This window comes from Lycorma delicatula, chromosome 12 (assembly GCF_047948215.1).
Source record: "Lycorma delicatula isolate Av1 chromosome 12, ASM4794821v1, whole genome shotgun sequence".
In the NCBI taxonomy this organism is placed as follows: domain Eukaryota; kingdom Metazoa; phylum Arthropoda; class Insecta; order Hemiptera; family Fulgoridae; genus Lycorma; species Lycorma delicatula.
Window position 1 is genome coordinate 18,649,567 of NC_134466.1, and position 18,471 is coordinate 18,668,037.

An 18,471-nucleotide genomic window follows, 5' to 3' on the forward strand; every position below is an offset into this window, starting at 1 on the left:
TACTGAACTATAGAAATGAGGCATCAACTCAACAAAATATTTTATATATATATATATCAATCACAAAATTCCACCTTCAGTCAAAATTCAAAATCACTTTAATTGAAATAATTTTCACCGGTATTAGTTAAATTCAACTCTTTCGAATGGTTCGTACACTTGTTCTAAGAATTTTTAGATTTAATAAAACTCTTTCCGAATTACTTTTAAAAGCTCTTTACTAAACCCTCCGTAAATAGATGCCTTTATTATAAAAGAGCGTGGATAAACAGCTGTAGACATCAGTCTGGTGTTGGTATGAAAAGATTCCATGCCTGACCGGGATTCGAACTCGACACCTCTCCACGAAACCGCAAGACGTTAATGCTATCTACTCAGCCACGGAAGACGGGAAGATGTCTTTTTTCTTAATCTTTTAGACCGTGGAACATACCGGTGCTTCCGGCATTTAAAATTTTTGTATTCAACTTGCACAAATTTTGATGGATCCTTATGAAGGATTAGGATGCAGTATAGAATTTTTCATAGTTGAAAGAGATACCATTTTATTTACATATTTTTTCTTTTATTTTTTTTCTTGTTTCTGTTTAACCTCCAAACCATAGTAAGGTATTACTTCACAGGATGAAATGATGATATGTATGAATGTAAATGAAGTGCAACCTTGTACAATTTCAGGTCGACCGTTTCTGAGATGTGTGGTTAATTGAAACCCGACCACCAAAGAACATCGGTATCTACGATCTAACAATGAACGATTGAATCGTAGAAATTATTTCTTGTTTTATGTACTTAACCGCTAATATCAACATTAAACTGAATACGCCATTATAGATATAAAAATGGACTGAAAATAAATTTGCATAACAAATGTATTAGCCGATTATTATTAATCGACAGTAATTAAATTAAATATAGTAGACGGTGAGGTTATAATAATTTGAAAATTGTATGAGTAAATTTAACTCAATATTTTTATTTCATTGTTTGTTAGTTTTTTTTGGATAATTTTTAACTTTATTTATTGAGTTTTCTCTCACAGATAATATTTTTTTCTTTAATTTAGGATATAAGTTTTGTTAAAATTTTGGTTTTTGCCAGTTATGATAAACGATCAAAACTTATCGTTTTATATATGTGTTATGGAAAAAAATATTTTAATTCCGATATTTTTAATTATTTGAAATTTAAAGCTAAATATATGTAATGATATTTTTTGTCTCGGAGAAGTATAACATCCGGAATTTCAGTATGAGGGTTCATTGGAGCATACCTCATTCAGTGCTGTGGTGCATTTAACACAATTCGTACAATTTCAGTTCGCACGTCACCAGAAATACTGATTTTTAGGCTTTTGGAATTACGACTTTAAGATCCAGGTCAATCTTTCCTATGTATTTCTTTAAATTATTGTTAATTAATCCATTTGCTGTTATCGCATTGGAAATAACTTCTATTGAGTTCACTTTGCAAATTTCTTTATATTCTATTGCCAGAGGGTTGTACTTAGTTATTCTATCTGTTTCAGCCTTATTAATATTGTGATCAGATGGGTGAATAATATTAATGAGAAGTTCAATTTTTTCTCTAATATTGTGTAGAACTATGTCTGGCCTATTTGCAAAAATTAATTCGTCAGTATCTAAGGAGAGGTCATAATACAGTCTGTAATGCTCATATTCCAATGCAGGTCTGACCTTTTATTCATTTATTATTATTATTATTATTACGACCAACTAAAAAATCAAAATTTCCTTCATGTTATAAAATGATAAAATGTGCTTTCATTGGAAATTTAGACTTTATCCCACCGTATATTGAATACAAAAAAAATCCATCCGGAAGGTGGAGGTAGATTTCACCGGTGCTAAGTAGAGGGGATAAAAAAGATTTCCATCTTAAAGTTAAAAAAAATCACATTTACTCAATACGACAACGGTTACGAGTGAAAAAAAATTTCACGTGTTTAACATACGATAAGCTCCATCTTCTTACAATTCCAGCAATATTTTGATCATCTTTTGCCGTAAGGGTTGGTCACATCAAACATTGTTTCCGACAAAAGTTTTAGATAATTTTTAAAGGACTAACAACCACTTTAAACCGATTCAATACTGTGTCTACTAATGGAATTATGATTCTTTTTTTTGCACCTCCTGGGCCAATGGTTGGTGATATCAAAAAACTTTACTTAGATAACATTTAGGCCCTTATTCGAAGAATATTATAAACGGTAAGCAAATTTGATATACGAATATATATTTTTTTTCAAAAAAGCATCTCATTTTTACCCCCATGGTCCGATTTGGGCCGTTAACGAAATCGACCCAGATTTTGGGACGAGTTATTTTTAAGGAAAAATTTGAACGTGATTGGCGTAATATTACGGGAGTTATCGTGTCCACAAGAAAGTGAAATATATTTATATAAACTTTTGAGCTGACCGTGTTTTTGGGGGTCTGGAGGATGTGAAACGCAGAGATATGTCGAAATTTTCCGGAAGTCAAATCATGGTGCCCATTATAATGGGTAACTTTATTATGAAATGTACCTAAAAGAAAAAACAAAAGCGGCGAAAGACAGAATGATGTTATTAACATAATTTATTATTAATTATGTCATTATTTGATAGTAATTATACATAACAATAACATTAATAAACATCGTTCAATTATTACTCCTTGAGTCGGTATAAATTTTATAAATTTATTATAAAGATTAGTGGATGATATGTAAGACAGTTTAAAAAGGATAGTTCCATCTGCTATGTCTAATTTACGAGAATAAATGAATAAAATATGCATATCTTAATTGTATAAATACATTAATACGGTAAATTTATAATTTTCGAAGACGAAAGTTCTAAGATTCAAATCCTAATTAAGGGAGTTACTTTTATACGGATTTGAATATTAACTAGATTTTATAAAGGTGTTCTTTGGTGGTCGGGTTTGAATTCACCACTCACCTCAGGAACGGTCGACCTGAGACTGTACAAAGACTATACTTCACTTACATTTATACCATCCTCTGAAATTAATACCTTACAGTGTTTTCAGAGGTTAAAACAATAAAAGAGAAGTATATTTATAATAATTATTTTTTCATTTTTTTTTTCAGGAACACACTTATAAATCCAGCTGCTACATTTCAGGTAAGTTTATAAGTATAATATTTGTTAATATTCTATGTTAAAATTTTAAGTAATAATAAGGACAAACATCCCACTAACCAGTAAAAGTTCTTTTTAATCGCATAAGTCAATAACCACTAGCAAGTAAACTTACGGTGTACAAATATCTGAAACCGATCTGTATAAGTTAATGGAACTATTCCAAGATTTATAACAATCTTTAAACTACGTTGAAATGGTCACTACGGTATATACGAAATAATATGATTCATTTAAAACTACCGTACGTTATTGAACCGATTAAAAATATAAAAGAAAATTTTAACCTAAATTAGGTACACGTAAGATAACTCGTAAGAGAATTGTAGATAGTAAAATTTCCCGTTAAATTTCCAAGAATGCTAAAGACGTGGGATAGAAATTTGCTACAATAATTCAATCGTAGTGTGATTATAAATTATTCATTGAATTTTAGGAATAAATAAGGAAAATAACAAATCAATGTACTTACATGCACGGTTCATTATTGAACATGGGATTTTAAACAGTTATATTTGTAACACTAATTAACTTCAAGCGAATTTCACATGAGCACCTTTGGTGGTATGTAAAATGTCTAGAATATATTCAATTTTACGCCACACATTAGGAAGAATATCTGCAGTTATTCCCTTAATTACAAATTCGTCTTCTTTTGAGTTCATCGAGCTTGTCAACCTTCATCGGTAGATCCTGTTTTTGACAAATCCCCAAACAAAGAAATCGAGTGGCGTAACGTCAGGCGATCGAAGTGGTCAGGGAGTCAGTCTATCACGGCCCATCGAACGTCGAGAAAATTGTTCAGTAGGTAAACATTTGTCCAGTACGGTGGTACGCTAGCTCGTTGAAAGTAAACTGTGGGTTTGATTTGTAGTACCGCATACTTTTATAACACGTCTAGATAACTAGCGCCAGTAACCATCGCCTCGGTGAAGAAGAATGCTTCAGCAGTTAATGCACATCAAACGTTAATTTTCGGGCTATCACGTTGTGTTTGTCGAACGGCTTGAGGTTCTCGCTACTCCAAATCCAACAATTATAACGGTTAACGTGATCAAAAACTTTTAAGATATCTTCGTCGGAGAAGATTAATTTTTCTAAAGACCTTCGTTCATTTTATCGAGAATGTCCACTGAAAAATTGAATTTGTTAAGTTTTAGGTGCTTTTATAGAACCTTTACGATTGTCGATTGCGGTATTCCCAGGTCTAAACACGCTAGACGAGTCGATTTATCTGGATTTCTATGAAAAGATTCTCTTACTTGATTCACAACTTCCTCGGAGACGAGAGCTTTGCCAGCACGTTTTTTGTGTACTACACTTTCTGTAACCTCAAGTCGCCGTTCCGATGTTTAATAGTCTTTATTAAGAGGATTACGCTGAATTTTAAACGAAGCCGGCGTATTCATTCAAGGTCATCAGTAACTCTAGTATCTACACCATTGATTCCCAAAGTGGTCCAGGTGGATCACCAGGGGTCCACGGGAGACTCGACGGGGGTCTACCTTGGAGTGACAAAAAAATGGGCGTTCACAATTCGTAAGCGGGGGTCCATGAAAATTCATCTGGTTTCGACAGTGAAGAACTAATATGTTGGCTTGACTTTGCGTATCAATCTAGGCAGATAATATTTTGAGAAGCTCAGCGACTGTAACTTAAAATTACAAGGGGACAGTCTCAATTTAATAAAAACAAAGGGTGTAATTTCAGCTTTTCTTGGAAAATTGAAATTTATGAAGCAAAATATTAGTCGGCGGGTATTTTCCCAGTTTTCAAACTTGTCACAGGTAGAATGCCTTGATGAGGATCTTCAGACATACGTTCAACATTTAATCGCCCTGCATGATGACTTCAAAATCAGATTTGAAGATATTCTGACGATGAAAATACCACCACGGATCATAAATCCATTTGATGAAACGGAAGTGGAGAATGTGATATTACAAGAGGAGCTTAGGACAAATGAGGAGCTGAAGGTGAAATTTAAAAGAGGGTATCAAACATTTTGGCTGCAGGCAGAAATACCAGAAAAATATCCTGGACTGTGGGGAATTGCGAGAAAGCTTTTGATAGCGTTCCCTCGTCATATCTTGTCGAAAAAAGTTTTAGTGTCGTTACAAACCTTTTATCAAAAAAAAGGGGCAGATTCAATATCACAGAACGGGGAGATTTGCACTTATTCCTAACAAAACTGAAACCAAATATTGATAATTTTCTGTCAATCAATCAAGTACATCCTTCCCATTAAAATTGTAACTATTTTGTGATTGTCATTGTAGAAGTTACATTACGTTATTAATGTTTAATTTTAATTATATTACGACAATTATATTACATTGCAATATGTTAACAATAATAATTAATAGCGTAATGATTACATATTTGAATAAATGCAACACAAAAAATATACTAATTTTCTTTTGCTTTTTACCACTCCGAATGGGAAGTTTTCTAAATAAAATAAGTGAGAATCGATTGCTTTCTTGTGCTGCGAGTAGATGTCAAAAATGTAAAATCGGATGGAATCATTTTTTTTGATCGGCCAACTTTCCTTTTTTGACATCAACTCACAACACAGTCAATCAAAAATTAACCGATCAATTCTCACTTTTTTTTCGGAAGCTATTAGTTCGTGGAACTCAGCCGTAACGCAAATTTTCATAGTTAGATCTAATCTTCACATTTTCCGTCGACTGGAAATATGGTAGAAAATGTAGCTGCAGGGGGTCCACCGGAACCAGCAAAATTTTGAAAGTGGTCTATGAGAAAAATAACTTTGGGAACCTCTGATCTACACTAATGTTTGAAAAAAATCAACGCGCGCTACGTTGCTTTGTTCATTTTTTATTAATCCTTAAATTGCGCTGAATACCTATTTCACCTATTCACCTATCTACTTCCTCGTGATACTCGTGCCAAAATTTTGTATGCGTTCCATAATTATTCAATATATCCTTGTATTATAAACAGGTATGCATTACAAACAAAAAAAAAGAAGGATTCATTGTTAATGTATTTTAATAGTTTGACATTTTTCCCCAAAAATTATTCATTAAGAAATAATTCTTCAATTTCTTTATTATTTTATTTTTACGTTTAGTATCTTTTTCCCTGAGGCGTGTAATGGTATAACGATTGCTTCTAGTTTCATAAAAGTCAAAGAAATTCACTGGATTCGCGTTTAAATAAATCTAAATACACTCGAAATGTGTGCGATCGAATGAATTTTTGATCGACTGTTAACAAACGCAGGGTCTATCGGTCGGAAATTTTTTCATACCCAAAACATTACGTAAAAGATAACGGTCTATTGAGATGTTAGCGATGTCTGTAACCTCGGACATCTTCAACGATCATTTAATACAGCATTGTGCAGGTGACGATTTCATTACAGTTTTTGGGCGTCTCAAAGGTTCTTCATCATCTTGAACGGATTTACTACCAAATTAAAATTCAGCAGCTAACTTTTTTAACTTCGGTAACGAAGGGAAAGAAACCTTTCAAGTGGAATCTAATTCTTTTTGTATGCCTCTAAAGACTAAATCTTTTAAAAACAAATAAGATCTAAAACTTTCAATTTTACTAATTTTTGGAAAATATCAAAACTTCTTTGCTTTAATAGATCGCCACATACAAGAAACTAAACGTACACTCCTGAAACTTCGCACCACGTCGTCAAAAATACCATACGTAACAACAATATTATTGTCATTTGGTCATACTTGTGCCACTTCTGTCAGGCTAACTTTCCATAAGACCGTGATATTAAACAAAAATTATAAGTATACAGTAGCAGTCTCGCTATAAAGTTAAAAGTGAACCGGTTTCTAGTAGTTTTATGTATAGATCGATAAATATTCTTACACGTGATAATTCTAAACCGATTGAATAAATAGATATTCAGCCTGAAGCTGATTTTTTTTATCATTTCCAATGAAAAATCTAATTTTATTTTTTTCTCTCAAAGTGAACGATAACGCCCCCTTGTGAGCGCTGAAGGTCTTCGAGGGGGTGGTAGAAAGTCCGAAGACAATTGGGGGCATTCAGGTGGTCTAAGAAGGCGATGGCTGATTAAAATAAAGGCAAAAATGATGTTTTCCTGATATTTCAAACTAAAATATAAAGTAAAACGTAAGTTTCAACTCGGAAATAGTATATGCCACGTTTAAAAACAATAATTGCAATTGCTGTTATTAAGAGCGCATCTTAAAAAACAGAATTTGCAATAATTATTTTTAACAGATGGTAAGTTTAAACATTTTGGGGGACGCTGGAAAATCTTTGATGCTCAATGTGGGCGGTGGGCGAAAATATAAGAGAATCGATGCTGTAGAGAATAGGTAGACAATGGGTATCACTACTCATAGTAAAAGCAATTACGACTAACAAAAATTGTATCTCAGATCTGTTTTACACGCGTAAAATACATAATTAACAACGGGGCGGGTAATGGTAGCGTCTCGGCTTTTCATCCGGAGATTCGCATCTCGGTCAGGCATGGCATTTTCATACACGCTACAAATAATTTATGTCATCCTCTGAAGCAAAACTTCCGGGTGGTCCGGGAGATTAAGTTAAAAAAAAAAACAAAGTAGTGTATGGCAAATTAATATATCGATTTCTTTGAAATACATTATAATCCAATAGAGGGATTTTAGAAGACTATAACGATTATACCAAAATAATAATAAAAATAGCTATAAATTAAACAATACCGAAAGGTATGTAAATAGTAACAAAGGAACATTTGTAATACATTTATGAAATGATGGATAAAAGATAATGGATTACTATGTAAATTCAAATTCACATACAAATGTTCAATAAAAACAATGAAAGCAGAAACACGAGGTAAAAACAAATAAACAAACAAACATTTATGAACTTACACTAAAATGTTGAAACTGGATTTAACGCTTTTGTTAAAATCTCATTTGAGAATTTAACAATATTGTGTTTCCATATTCTGTTGGGACTACCTTAAATAATACTGTACGAAAACAAGTTAACAATTATCAAGTTTCTGTTATTCAAATAGTCTTCAATGAAACTAAAAGCAATGTTAAAATTCACCGCTGTTAATACTGTTTGTTGAAATGCGTTAAACATTTAAACAGGTACTGCTATTTTACACGCTTTTTACTAAATGCAATTTTTTTATTTACTTAACTTAAAAAATAAAACTTATTTAAAAATAATGTATTTTATTTAAAATAATTTAATACAAAAATAAGTAAATATGATAAATATTTTTTTCTGAGAAAGTGATAAAATAACGGAACGGTGATAAAAATAGACGGAATACAAAATACCGATAAATCATGAAAATAATAAAAAAGGAAATTTAATAATAATTTTTGAATACATTTTTTTTGTCTTCAGTCATTTGACTGGTTTGATGCAGCTCTCCAAGATTCCCTATCTAGTGCTAGTCGTTTCATTTCAGTATACCCTCTACATCCTACATCCCTAACAATTTGTTTTACATATTCCAAACGTGGCCTGCCTACACAATTTTTCCCTTCTACTTGTCCTTCCAATATTAAAGCGACTATTCCAGGATGCCTTAGTATGTGGCCTATAAGTCTGTCTCTTCTTTTAACTATATTTTTCCAAATGCTTCTTTCTTCATCTATTTGCCGTAATACCTCTTCATTTGTCACTTTATCCACCCGTCGTCTGATTTTTAACATTCTCCTATAGCACCACATTTCAAAAGCTTCTAATCTTTTCTTCTCAGATACTCCGATTGTCCAAGTTTCACTTCCATATAAAGCGACACTCCAAACATATACTTTCAAAAATCTTTGAATAAAATAAAAGATTTTTATTATCTAAAACTTTTGTCTGAAACAATTTTTTATATGATCAACAATGGAAATCTTTTTTATCCCCTACACCGGTGAAATCTATCTCCGCCTGCCGGCGTATCGAAAGGGATTTTTTTTAATATTTTCATCCTTTTGAGTCGAACTGAGAAGAAAAGATTAGAAGCTTTTGAAATGCGGTGCTATAGGAGAATGTTAAAAATCAGATGGGTGGATAAAGTGACAAATGAAGAGGTATTGGGGCAAATAGATGAAGAAAGAAGCATTTGGAAAAATATAGTTAAAAGAAGAGACAGACTTACAGGCCACATACTAAGGCATCCTGGAATAGTCGCTTTAATATTGGAAGGACAAGTAGAAGGGAAAAATTGTGTAGGCAGGCCACGTTTGGAATATGTAAAACAAATTGTTAGGGATGTAGGATGTAGAGGGTATACTGAAATGAAACGACTAGCACTAGATAGGAAATCTTGGAGAGCTGCATCAAACCAGTCAAATGACTGAAGACAAAAAAAAAGAAAAGAGTCGATCAGTAATACACAACTCGTAGAGAGCGAAATAAAAATCGTGTATTAATATAGAAAATAAACGATGGAAAATTTAAAAAAAGAAATTAAATCTATTAAATTAAATTTAAACTGTTGTAAACAGAATTTAATTTAATAATGGAAATTTATCAGTAATTACAAATAACATGTTAAAGTTGAAATCGAATACTGTCTGGTACACCGCACAACATCGTTCAGCTTCATTAATGGTATTAATGGAACCTAGGTAATATATTCTATTTTTGTCGCTAGAATTTCTCTCATTTATTTAAATCTATTCTACCTGCAGCTGTGGTTATATACATGTTTTACTTATGGTAATTAAGCAAGATTTATATTGTGGTAGTTTTATATATATATATATATACCTTAATCTATTTATTAAATAAAATGCATGCACGCTCTTATGCATAACACACGTTTAAATTTAAAAAGTAGCATTAAACAAAGTTTTCTTAAAAGAAGTTAATTACGTACGCGGTCTATATAGTAGCTACAGATATAAAGAAATAGTATATAGGTCGCCCTAAACGTTCGATCAACTTTACTTCACAAAATTTTTAAAAAGCAGTAGAAATTTTCGGAAGATATACGTATAAGTATCTCTGTTGGCCTCTGTGTTTTGATTAATATCTCCCGTTTTGATTTAATAACTCGATATAAATTCTTCCAAAACGCTCTTAAAAAAAATTACAGGTTATATTACCGAAATTAAATTTGTTTGTGTTAAAATGGATAGATTTCTATTGCGTTCCAATCCTTTTAGATCATGGATCCTTAAAGTTACACTCAGGAGAAATTAAAAAAAATATCGCGTCTTTTTCCAAGTACAATTCCCTTTCGGTACACCCTCTGGAAGCCTTTCGGTTTCCGTACTTTTCAGTTTGGCCGAAATTTACCTGATGGGAATCCTAATTTGATGAAGGGGTAGCGCGTTTTCTTAACGAAGAAGAGAGTCGCACGGAGAGGCTACAGCAGTCGTCTTTCTTGTATATTAATGAAGGTAGGGAAAGGAATAGTTTTATGAAGCTTCTTCTTTTGTTGAAATGGAATTCACTAACTGCATTTTTGGGAAACTATCTTCTTCTTCTTCTTTTTGTTTTTTAAAGAGATGGAGGCACCCCATTTCCCGTCGCCTAGGCAGTGTCGAGCTCGCTAACACGAGATGTTACGCAAGATGTTACTAAAGGCCTATGTGTTCCTGCCTACTACCGACTAAACCTCCACCTTTGGCTACCCACCCTTTCTGGAACAACTGGTGTGCATTACTTCAGGAAGGGAGAAATACACCCTCACATACACTAATCATTAATCCGTCACATTGAATCACACATATAAAGAAACACCTCACAGGTGTTTCTTTATGTTCTCTTTCGAACACTACAACATACTTATCTCACGGGTCACCATCGGGTGACGATTTTCTTGCTTCCCCATAAATAAAGAAATCAACATATCAGTCGAAGATGATATATTTAATTGGATTCTGATTGTTGTACAACTTGCTGCTCGGACATCAAGAAAATGTTTTTTGTGTAAATAAATAACCAAATTATTTTGATATTAAGGGTAAGTAATAATTCGTAAAAATCAATGGGATGTATGCAATATCTCTCAAAAAGAGTTTCTTTCAAAATTATATGTGGATTTCATCGCATTAAACCCGACAGAAGTAATCGATGATAATTTATAGATGAAGAACTGAAAAACTGCAAAAAGGTTTTACGGAGCCCAAATTTACAAGACATATTACTTTTGAAGATTAATTTGGGGTGTACCGAAGGATATGAACAAGAGACAAACATCGGCTAAGAAATTTTAATACGATTAAAAAAAAAATACAATTACAGTACTGTAACCCGCAAAATAAATCAATGTAGAAAAAGATATTATTCACGAAGAAAAATAAAAGAGATAATTTTTTTTATTATTGTTACTAGAAAAGTGACACGCTATAAAAATTATTAATCTAATCAGAAACGGTTGACTATTAATACGAAAATTATTAATAAATATATTAAATTTTTCGTTTCTCTTTGCATTCGATAAATAAATTTGAAGTTTCTATAGTTCTAGGTAATACAAAGTTTAACCCGCCGGGTTGGTCTAGTGGTGAATGCGTCTTCTCAGATCACCTGATTTGGAAATCGTCAGTTCCAGCGTTCACGTCCTGGTAAAGTCGATTATTTTTACACGGATTTCAATACTAGATCGTGGATACCGGTGATCTTTGGTGGTCGGGTTTCAATTAACCGTACATCTCAGAAATGGTCAAACTGAGACAGTACAAAAATATACATCATTTACACTCATACATATCATCCTCATTCATCCTCTCAAATAATACCTGGAACGGTAATTCCCGAAGGCTAAACTGGAAAAAGAGAGGTAGTACAAAGTTAAATTGAAAGATAAAATATATACGTATGAATATTGTTATCATTATGATAAATAAAATGTTAAACTTCTCGACCTAAACACTTCGCGAAAAACAAGGGAGGGTTTTTTCGTCGATTCGAAATTCTTTTCCTCTATGTCTTCTATGTATATAAAAATGAATGTTTGTTTGTTTGTTTGTCTAGAATGCGTTAATCCGATTGCGATGAAACTTGGTGAGTTGTTATGCGCATGCCCACGAGGGTTTATGAATTAGTTTGGACTCGCTTGGTGGTGCTGGGGGTCAAGAAATTTCGAAAAATTGTATTTACGGTCCGATTTGGCTCATATTCAGAATACGTGTTACATGGAAAGAAAATTCTCTGCAAAAAATAGAACCTCTATATGGCGCTAGGGTTGAGATATTTGGAAAAATTGCATCTATAGTCCGATTTGTCTCATATTCAGAAAATATATTAGTTACGTGAAAAGAAGTATTTTTTTTTTTTTTGCAAAAAACGGACCCGCTAGGTGGCGCTGGGGTTGAACTGTTTAGAAAAATTTATTCGCATAATAACTGTCTGAAAAAGTCGATATTGACATAGAAAACGATCTATATAGACACTTACAATCGATATAGATAATATCTCTTGATATTATTTAAATTTAGTAACAAAAGTTTTAGGTTGTTTATTTATACGTTTTTTACGATTTAATTTTTTTATGAGTTTAATGAATACAGAGGGGCCCAAGGTGCAGAGCCTCCTGATTAGACGGGAAGGGTAAGCGAAGCGAACCTTGACTAGCTAAACACCCCTGATCGCGTCGAGAAACGCAAGTAACCGCATAGCGCGAGCGAAGCCGTGACGGGTCTGCTAGTACTAAATATAAAAATGTAAGTAACATGTCGAACTATTTTAAAAATTATAGTAATTGCAAATTGTATATAAAATACATTAATAATGTTAATTGAAATTGAACAATTTTATTATTTATTTTCGCAAGCACGCCACATTCACAAAAGCTGTTATCCCTCGATAGTTGCATATAGCGCTTGGTATTGGCATTTGCAGGAGTAGTAAACTTAATAGTGGCCAGTCAAACGCACTCTAGAAATCCTAACTCTTATAATCTCTCCAAATGAGACTAAGTAATTAAGAGAGAGAGACAGGGTGAGATGAAGGAAATAATTATAATTTTTTAAAAGGATATTTTAAAATCCATTTAGTTGGTATTGAATTGAGTTTATTTCAATGTAAAAATATCGTTTATTAGGTTTAATTTTACGCTAATGTTTCCACGAGTTATAAATAAAAATATTTTTTTTTTTATCCACTCTATAAAATAGATTTTCGTATTACACTACATACTAGAGAAACGTTTTAACATATAAAAATATATATAATTATATACGAGGTCTGTAAATAAAGTAATGAGACTGGTTCAGAAAAATGTTTTATTTGCGATCCAATTATTCATGGACTCTTATCACTTTTGAAATAGTTCCCTTGGGAAGCTACATCACAATTCAAATGGTTTTCACTCTTCGTAGCAGTGTTGGAACTCAGACGGAATATCCTTTGGATGGTAGGTTCTATTTTTAAAAATTATTTTCTACTGTTCCAAAATGGTGTTCTATGAGGTGTTTTTTTAAAGTCGGGAACAGGATAAAGTCGCAGGAAATCAGATGAATAAGGTGGTTGAGGAACTGCAGGAATGTTTTGCTTTGCCAAAAACTCATTAATTGAAAGTGCAGTGTGACAAGGTGCATTGTCATGATGCACCATACAGTTGTCTTTGATGACTGGTCTCACGCGGGTAATTCTTTTCCGCAGTCTTTCGAGAATTTCTCGGTAACCATATTGATTTACATTCTGTCCTGTAGGCAAAAAATCCTTATGAACTATGCCATTACCATCGAAGAAACAAATTAACACGGTTTTGATTTGCTCATTTTTTCTTTTTTTTGGGACGTACTGAGTTTGAAGTGTGCCACTCCTTGCTCTGGCGTTTTGTTTCAGCGTCGTACTCAAATATCCAAGATTCATCAGCAGTAATAACATTTTTTTTTTTAAATCAGGATCAGTTTCAACTCGATTTAGAAGATCGCAACACACTTCCACCCTGTTGTTTTTCTGTTCAACAGTAAGGTTTTTGAGACGAATTTTGCACGAACATTTTTCATGTCCAATTTGTTTGTCAAAATTTGATGGACTGTGTTACTGTTCAAATTCAATTGTTCTGCAATCATTCTGACAGTTAATCTCCGGTCGTACCGTATGAAGTCTCTGATTCGCTAAAAATTGTCTTCATTTTTTGACGTTAATGGTCTTCGAGAGCGTGTATCGTTCACAGCTGATTCCCGGCCATGTGAAAATGCTTTAAACCACATAAAAAGTTTAAGCTCGCAACAGAGCGTCATCTCCATAAGTCCTTTTTAATTTTGAAAAAGTTTCAGTAGCATTATCACCGTGTTTAATACAAAATTTGATTGCAAAACGTTGCTCATAATTAGTATCACTCATTTTTTTAACGCACAACAAAAACTTGTTTCACGAAAAGTTTGTTTGCGTCTCACGCGGTAACAATAGACTAAAAATATTAATACCTAATATAAATCAGGTGTTCATACAACCATATGTTTATCAATAACTTGACAGCGTTGCCACTTTGGCTGCCAAAAAAACTAGTCTCATTACTTTATTTACAAATCTCATATGTTTGCATGTTGGCCTATATTTAGTCTTATAACTCTGAACCCCGTTGTCCGATTTTCTTCAAAATTAGTAAACAGATACTATATTCGGGGAAGGAGAAAGAATTATTATATTTGTTGCAAAATTGCAAACATGGCGCGGGTGTTTTGGCCAAAGAAAATTTCAAATTTCTACTGGGGCACATCACCGAAGACGTTTTTACAAAGGTGAAAATTTTTTTTATCAAGTTCACTTTTTTATTTAATATTCATTTTTCTCCAAAAAATTATTGTACATATATATATATATACTAAAATTTAGCAATAGTGAAGCATTGCCGACTCTGCTACTATACTAATATTAAACGTTTGATTATTGCTTTGATAGTTGAACATCTTGACTTCAAAAATTAAAATTAAACGATTTAAGTGGAATCAAACAAGTAATTTTATATCTAACTTTCTGGCATAACCGGAAAGTTTTTTCAAAAATGAAATGCAATAACTTGATTGTTGTAACCGGTAAACTTATGCAATTCACTAACGGTTTTTCAAATTAAATTTTATGGAAAATATTGTAAAATTAGATTATTATTTTCTTAATTAATAGATGGAATGTGCCGTAATCTTTTTTTTTTTTACATTATAACCTTATTATATTATAATAAGGATATTAGACATAATTAATTAAAGAACATAAAACAATATTCAATATGTACTGTGGGTCTTTTTGATGAAATTTGAAGGTAATGCTCCGTCTTTCGTTTTACTCACTTTTTATACATCTTTAACTCTCTCTGTTTAAATAAAACAGTCTTAATATTTCAGTTCTTAATTTTCTCGTAAAAATTTGTTATATAAATTATAATTCCGCTTACCAATCAATGTAATTATTATTTTCTAGCGCTTTCGGAAGTTATTTTTCTATCTTCAAGAACATCTGATAAACTTGTTTTTTTTTTCAAACTCTATCTAACACCCTCAAGACCACCCGCCTCCGCCGTTAGGCAATGCGCAGCAGTCTTATAAAGCCGTGGCAGTCGTCTGTGCCCCACTGTCTTGCCCGATTTCAAGAGCGTCTCGTTGAATATGCTGAAGACCCCGAACTTTTTTTTTTTTGTCTTCAGTCATTTGACTGGTTTGATGCAGCTCTCCAAGATTCCCTATTTAGTGCTAGTCGTTTCATTTCAGTATACCCTCTACATCCTACATCCCTAACAATTTGTTTTACATATTCCAAACGTGGCCTGCCTACACAATTTTTCCCTTCTACCTGTCCTTCCAATATTACAGCGACTATTCCAGGATGCCTTAGTATGTGGCCTATAAGTCTGTCTCTTCTTTTAACTATATTTTTCCAAATGCTTCTTTCTTCATCTATTTTCCGCAATACCTCTTCGTAGAACATAATACCCGAATATAGAACATAATAATTAATTACATTGGTGGTAAACGGAATTATAAATTATATATTTTTATTATATATATATACAAACAGGTCATGTTAAATAAAATTATTCTTTAGCATATTATCATTTTTTTCTTTAATTTTTAACAGCATGCTGTATTCAAGTTTTGTCCGGCGATAAAATTTAATGTACATTTATTTTTTCAGCTTCATTATAAATTAATTTTAAGTTATTCCAAAATTAATTTAAAAACTATGTAAATTAAATTTTGTAAAATAATATATAATGGATATGTAAAATCTTAAGCGTCTTATGAATTTAATTATATAAAAAAAGCACAGAATGACGTAATAAATATTCTAGGACTTCCTCGATTTACGGGTCAGTTTTTAAAATTAGTTATTTAATAATATTTATTTGGTACCGTACTCGGTTGATTAAATTTCATCATTTTTTTTAATTTTCTTGCAAAAAATGTCAACCGACTAGAATTTTAATTATATTTTACTATGTATAAACATTATTTATTGTTTTACTAAGACGAATGACTTGGGTTACGGGCTATTTTTATGAAAAATATGTGTTTGCATAAAACGAGGAGTCTTTAAAAAAAAAAATTAAACAAAGATTTTTAATCCATTTTTTCACGGTCGGATTAAAAGTAAAATTGGAATTAGAATATACTAATTAAAAATAAATTATAAAAAAATTCAAATAAATTAATTTTTTTAAAAGTTCAACCTGTAAAAAGATATTTAATAGATAATATTTCAAAGATTAGATTTTAAAAATTAATTTTATTTAGATTAAACAGTCACCGGTTGGAAAAGAAAGATCCGATGTGATAAGAATCCTTTTAAGAAAAAAGAGATTAGGAATTGTTCGTAGTAAAGAAAAAACAAAAGAGAGAAAAAGATCAAGAAAAAGGATTAAGTAAAAAGAACAAATAGCGAGTATTATACAGGAAAAACAGACGAAAGAACAATTAAATTCAGTTCAAAAGAGATAAGAACAAGAAAAAGGGAAAGACTGCTGAAACCGTATACCGAAGATTTAGGTGAGTAAGTAAAAGCTAATCGGAATAAAAAAAAGGTATTAAAAACAACAAACGGAATTTATTAAGAACAAATATGTTGTTTTACGATTGGAGAAAATTTAAAGTACGGGGAAAAAAGTTGAAACAGAAATTAAATTAATTATTTTATCAATTTTTAAATAGAATTTAAGTTTACTTTTGTTTTAAACAAACAGAATACAAATAATTTTACTCAGAATACCAGTCGTTACCTAATACTCGGAACCTCAGCCGAAATTCGAAAAAAAATCTGATGTGACACCACATGCTTCGTTGTGGTCTATTAAATAACATTTATATATTTTACGCTGCACTTCATTTAAACTTATTTCATTTGAAAGTGAGATAAAATCCTCCAATTCTTTAATAAAAGAACAGTTAAATAATAGTATAAGAACAGTTTAATAACAGGTCAAGTAATAAGATAGACTGATCTTTTTTTAAAATAAATACACAATTTTTATAAAAATTTGCTAAGAAAATCGAAAAATAATACGATTATAAATTATAATTTTCAATAACCAGATGTTTCACCAAATTTATTACATATAACATATGTAATAACGCATATTAAATTACATATACATATTTTTTTTTAAATTGAAAAGTACATAATAATAATAATTTTTTTTTTTTTTTTTATAATTGTGCAACAGAACAGTTACAAAACCTTTGTATGACACACAATATCACATAAAGTCACAAAAGAACAGCCACAAGTCAACAACTCACATATAAATTAAAAATACAATATTCAAAACACAATAATAATAATAATAATAATTATGCAGTCAAATACAAAAAAATAATTAGAACTTTAAAAACGGTAGCTACGGAGTGATAATAAAAACACTAGATGAAAACATACAAAAACAAAAAGACAACATTACTAATACATTCCAAATAAAACAAGTTATAAGCAATAATCCTTAAAAAAACAACAATAATTTTAAAATCATGAAAGTGAGCATCACACCAAGGACAATGATCCATCGCCACATAACCCTCTCAAATTTTGAACGAAGGTTGCCTCATCTTCCCAAAAGCTAAGCTTATCCTGGAACTCCACTGCAACATTGGTACACCGCTCAATCGGAGACACGGTGGAACCAACCGGCGTCACAAATTGCCTAAAAGACCTCACTGACCTGGCCTGGTTCCGCAAGACAACATGATAACGCGTCGGAAGTCTGTTGTGCAGAGCTTTATAAAAGAAAACCAAGTCAAAGTCCGTTCTTCTATCAGATAACCTGGAAAGGCCTAATCGCCTCAACATATCCTCTCTATTAGCACCGACAAAACAATCTCCAAACTTAAAACGCATCCGGTTCAAGAACCTATCCTGAACACCCTCAACCAGATCAGAGG

General features: G+C 31.9%; 1 protein-coding gene across 2 annotated transcripts in view; it reads left to right on the forward strand.

The window, feature by feature from the left end:
* Dh44 (corticotropin-releasing diuretic hormone 44) overlaps positions 1-18,471 on the forward strand; it is a 560,768-nt gene that overhangs the window by 196,967 nt on the left and 345,330 nt on the right. For both annotated transcript variants that reach the window (XM_075379792.1, XM_075379793.1), the window contains exon 2: positions 3,121-3,154. The gene's annotated coding sequence lies outside the window, so the exon portion shown is untranslated. The remainder of the gene's footprint in view (positions 1-3,120; positions 3,155-18,471) is intronic.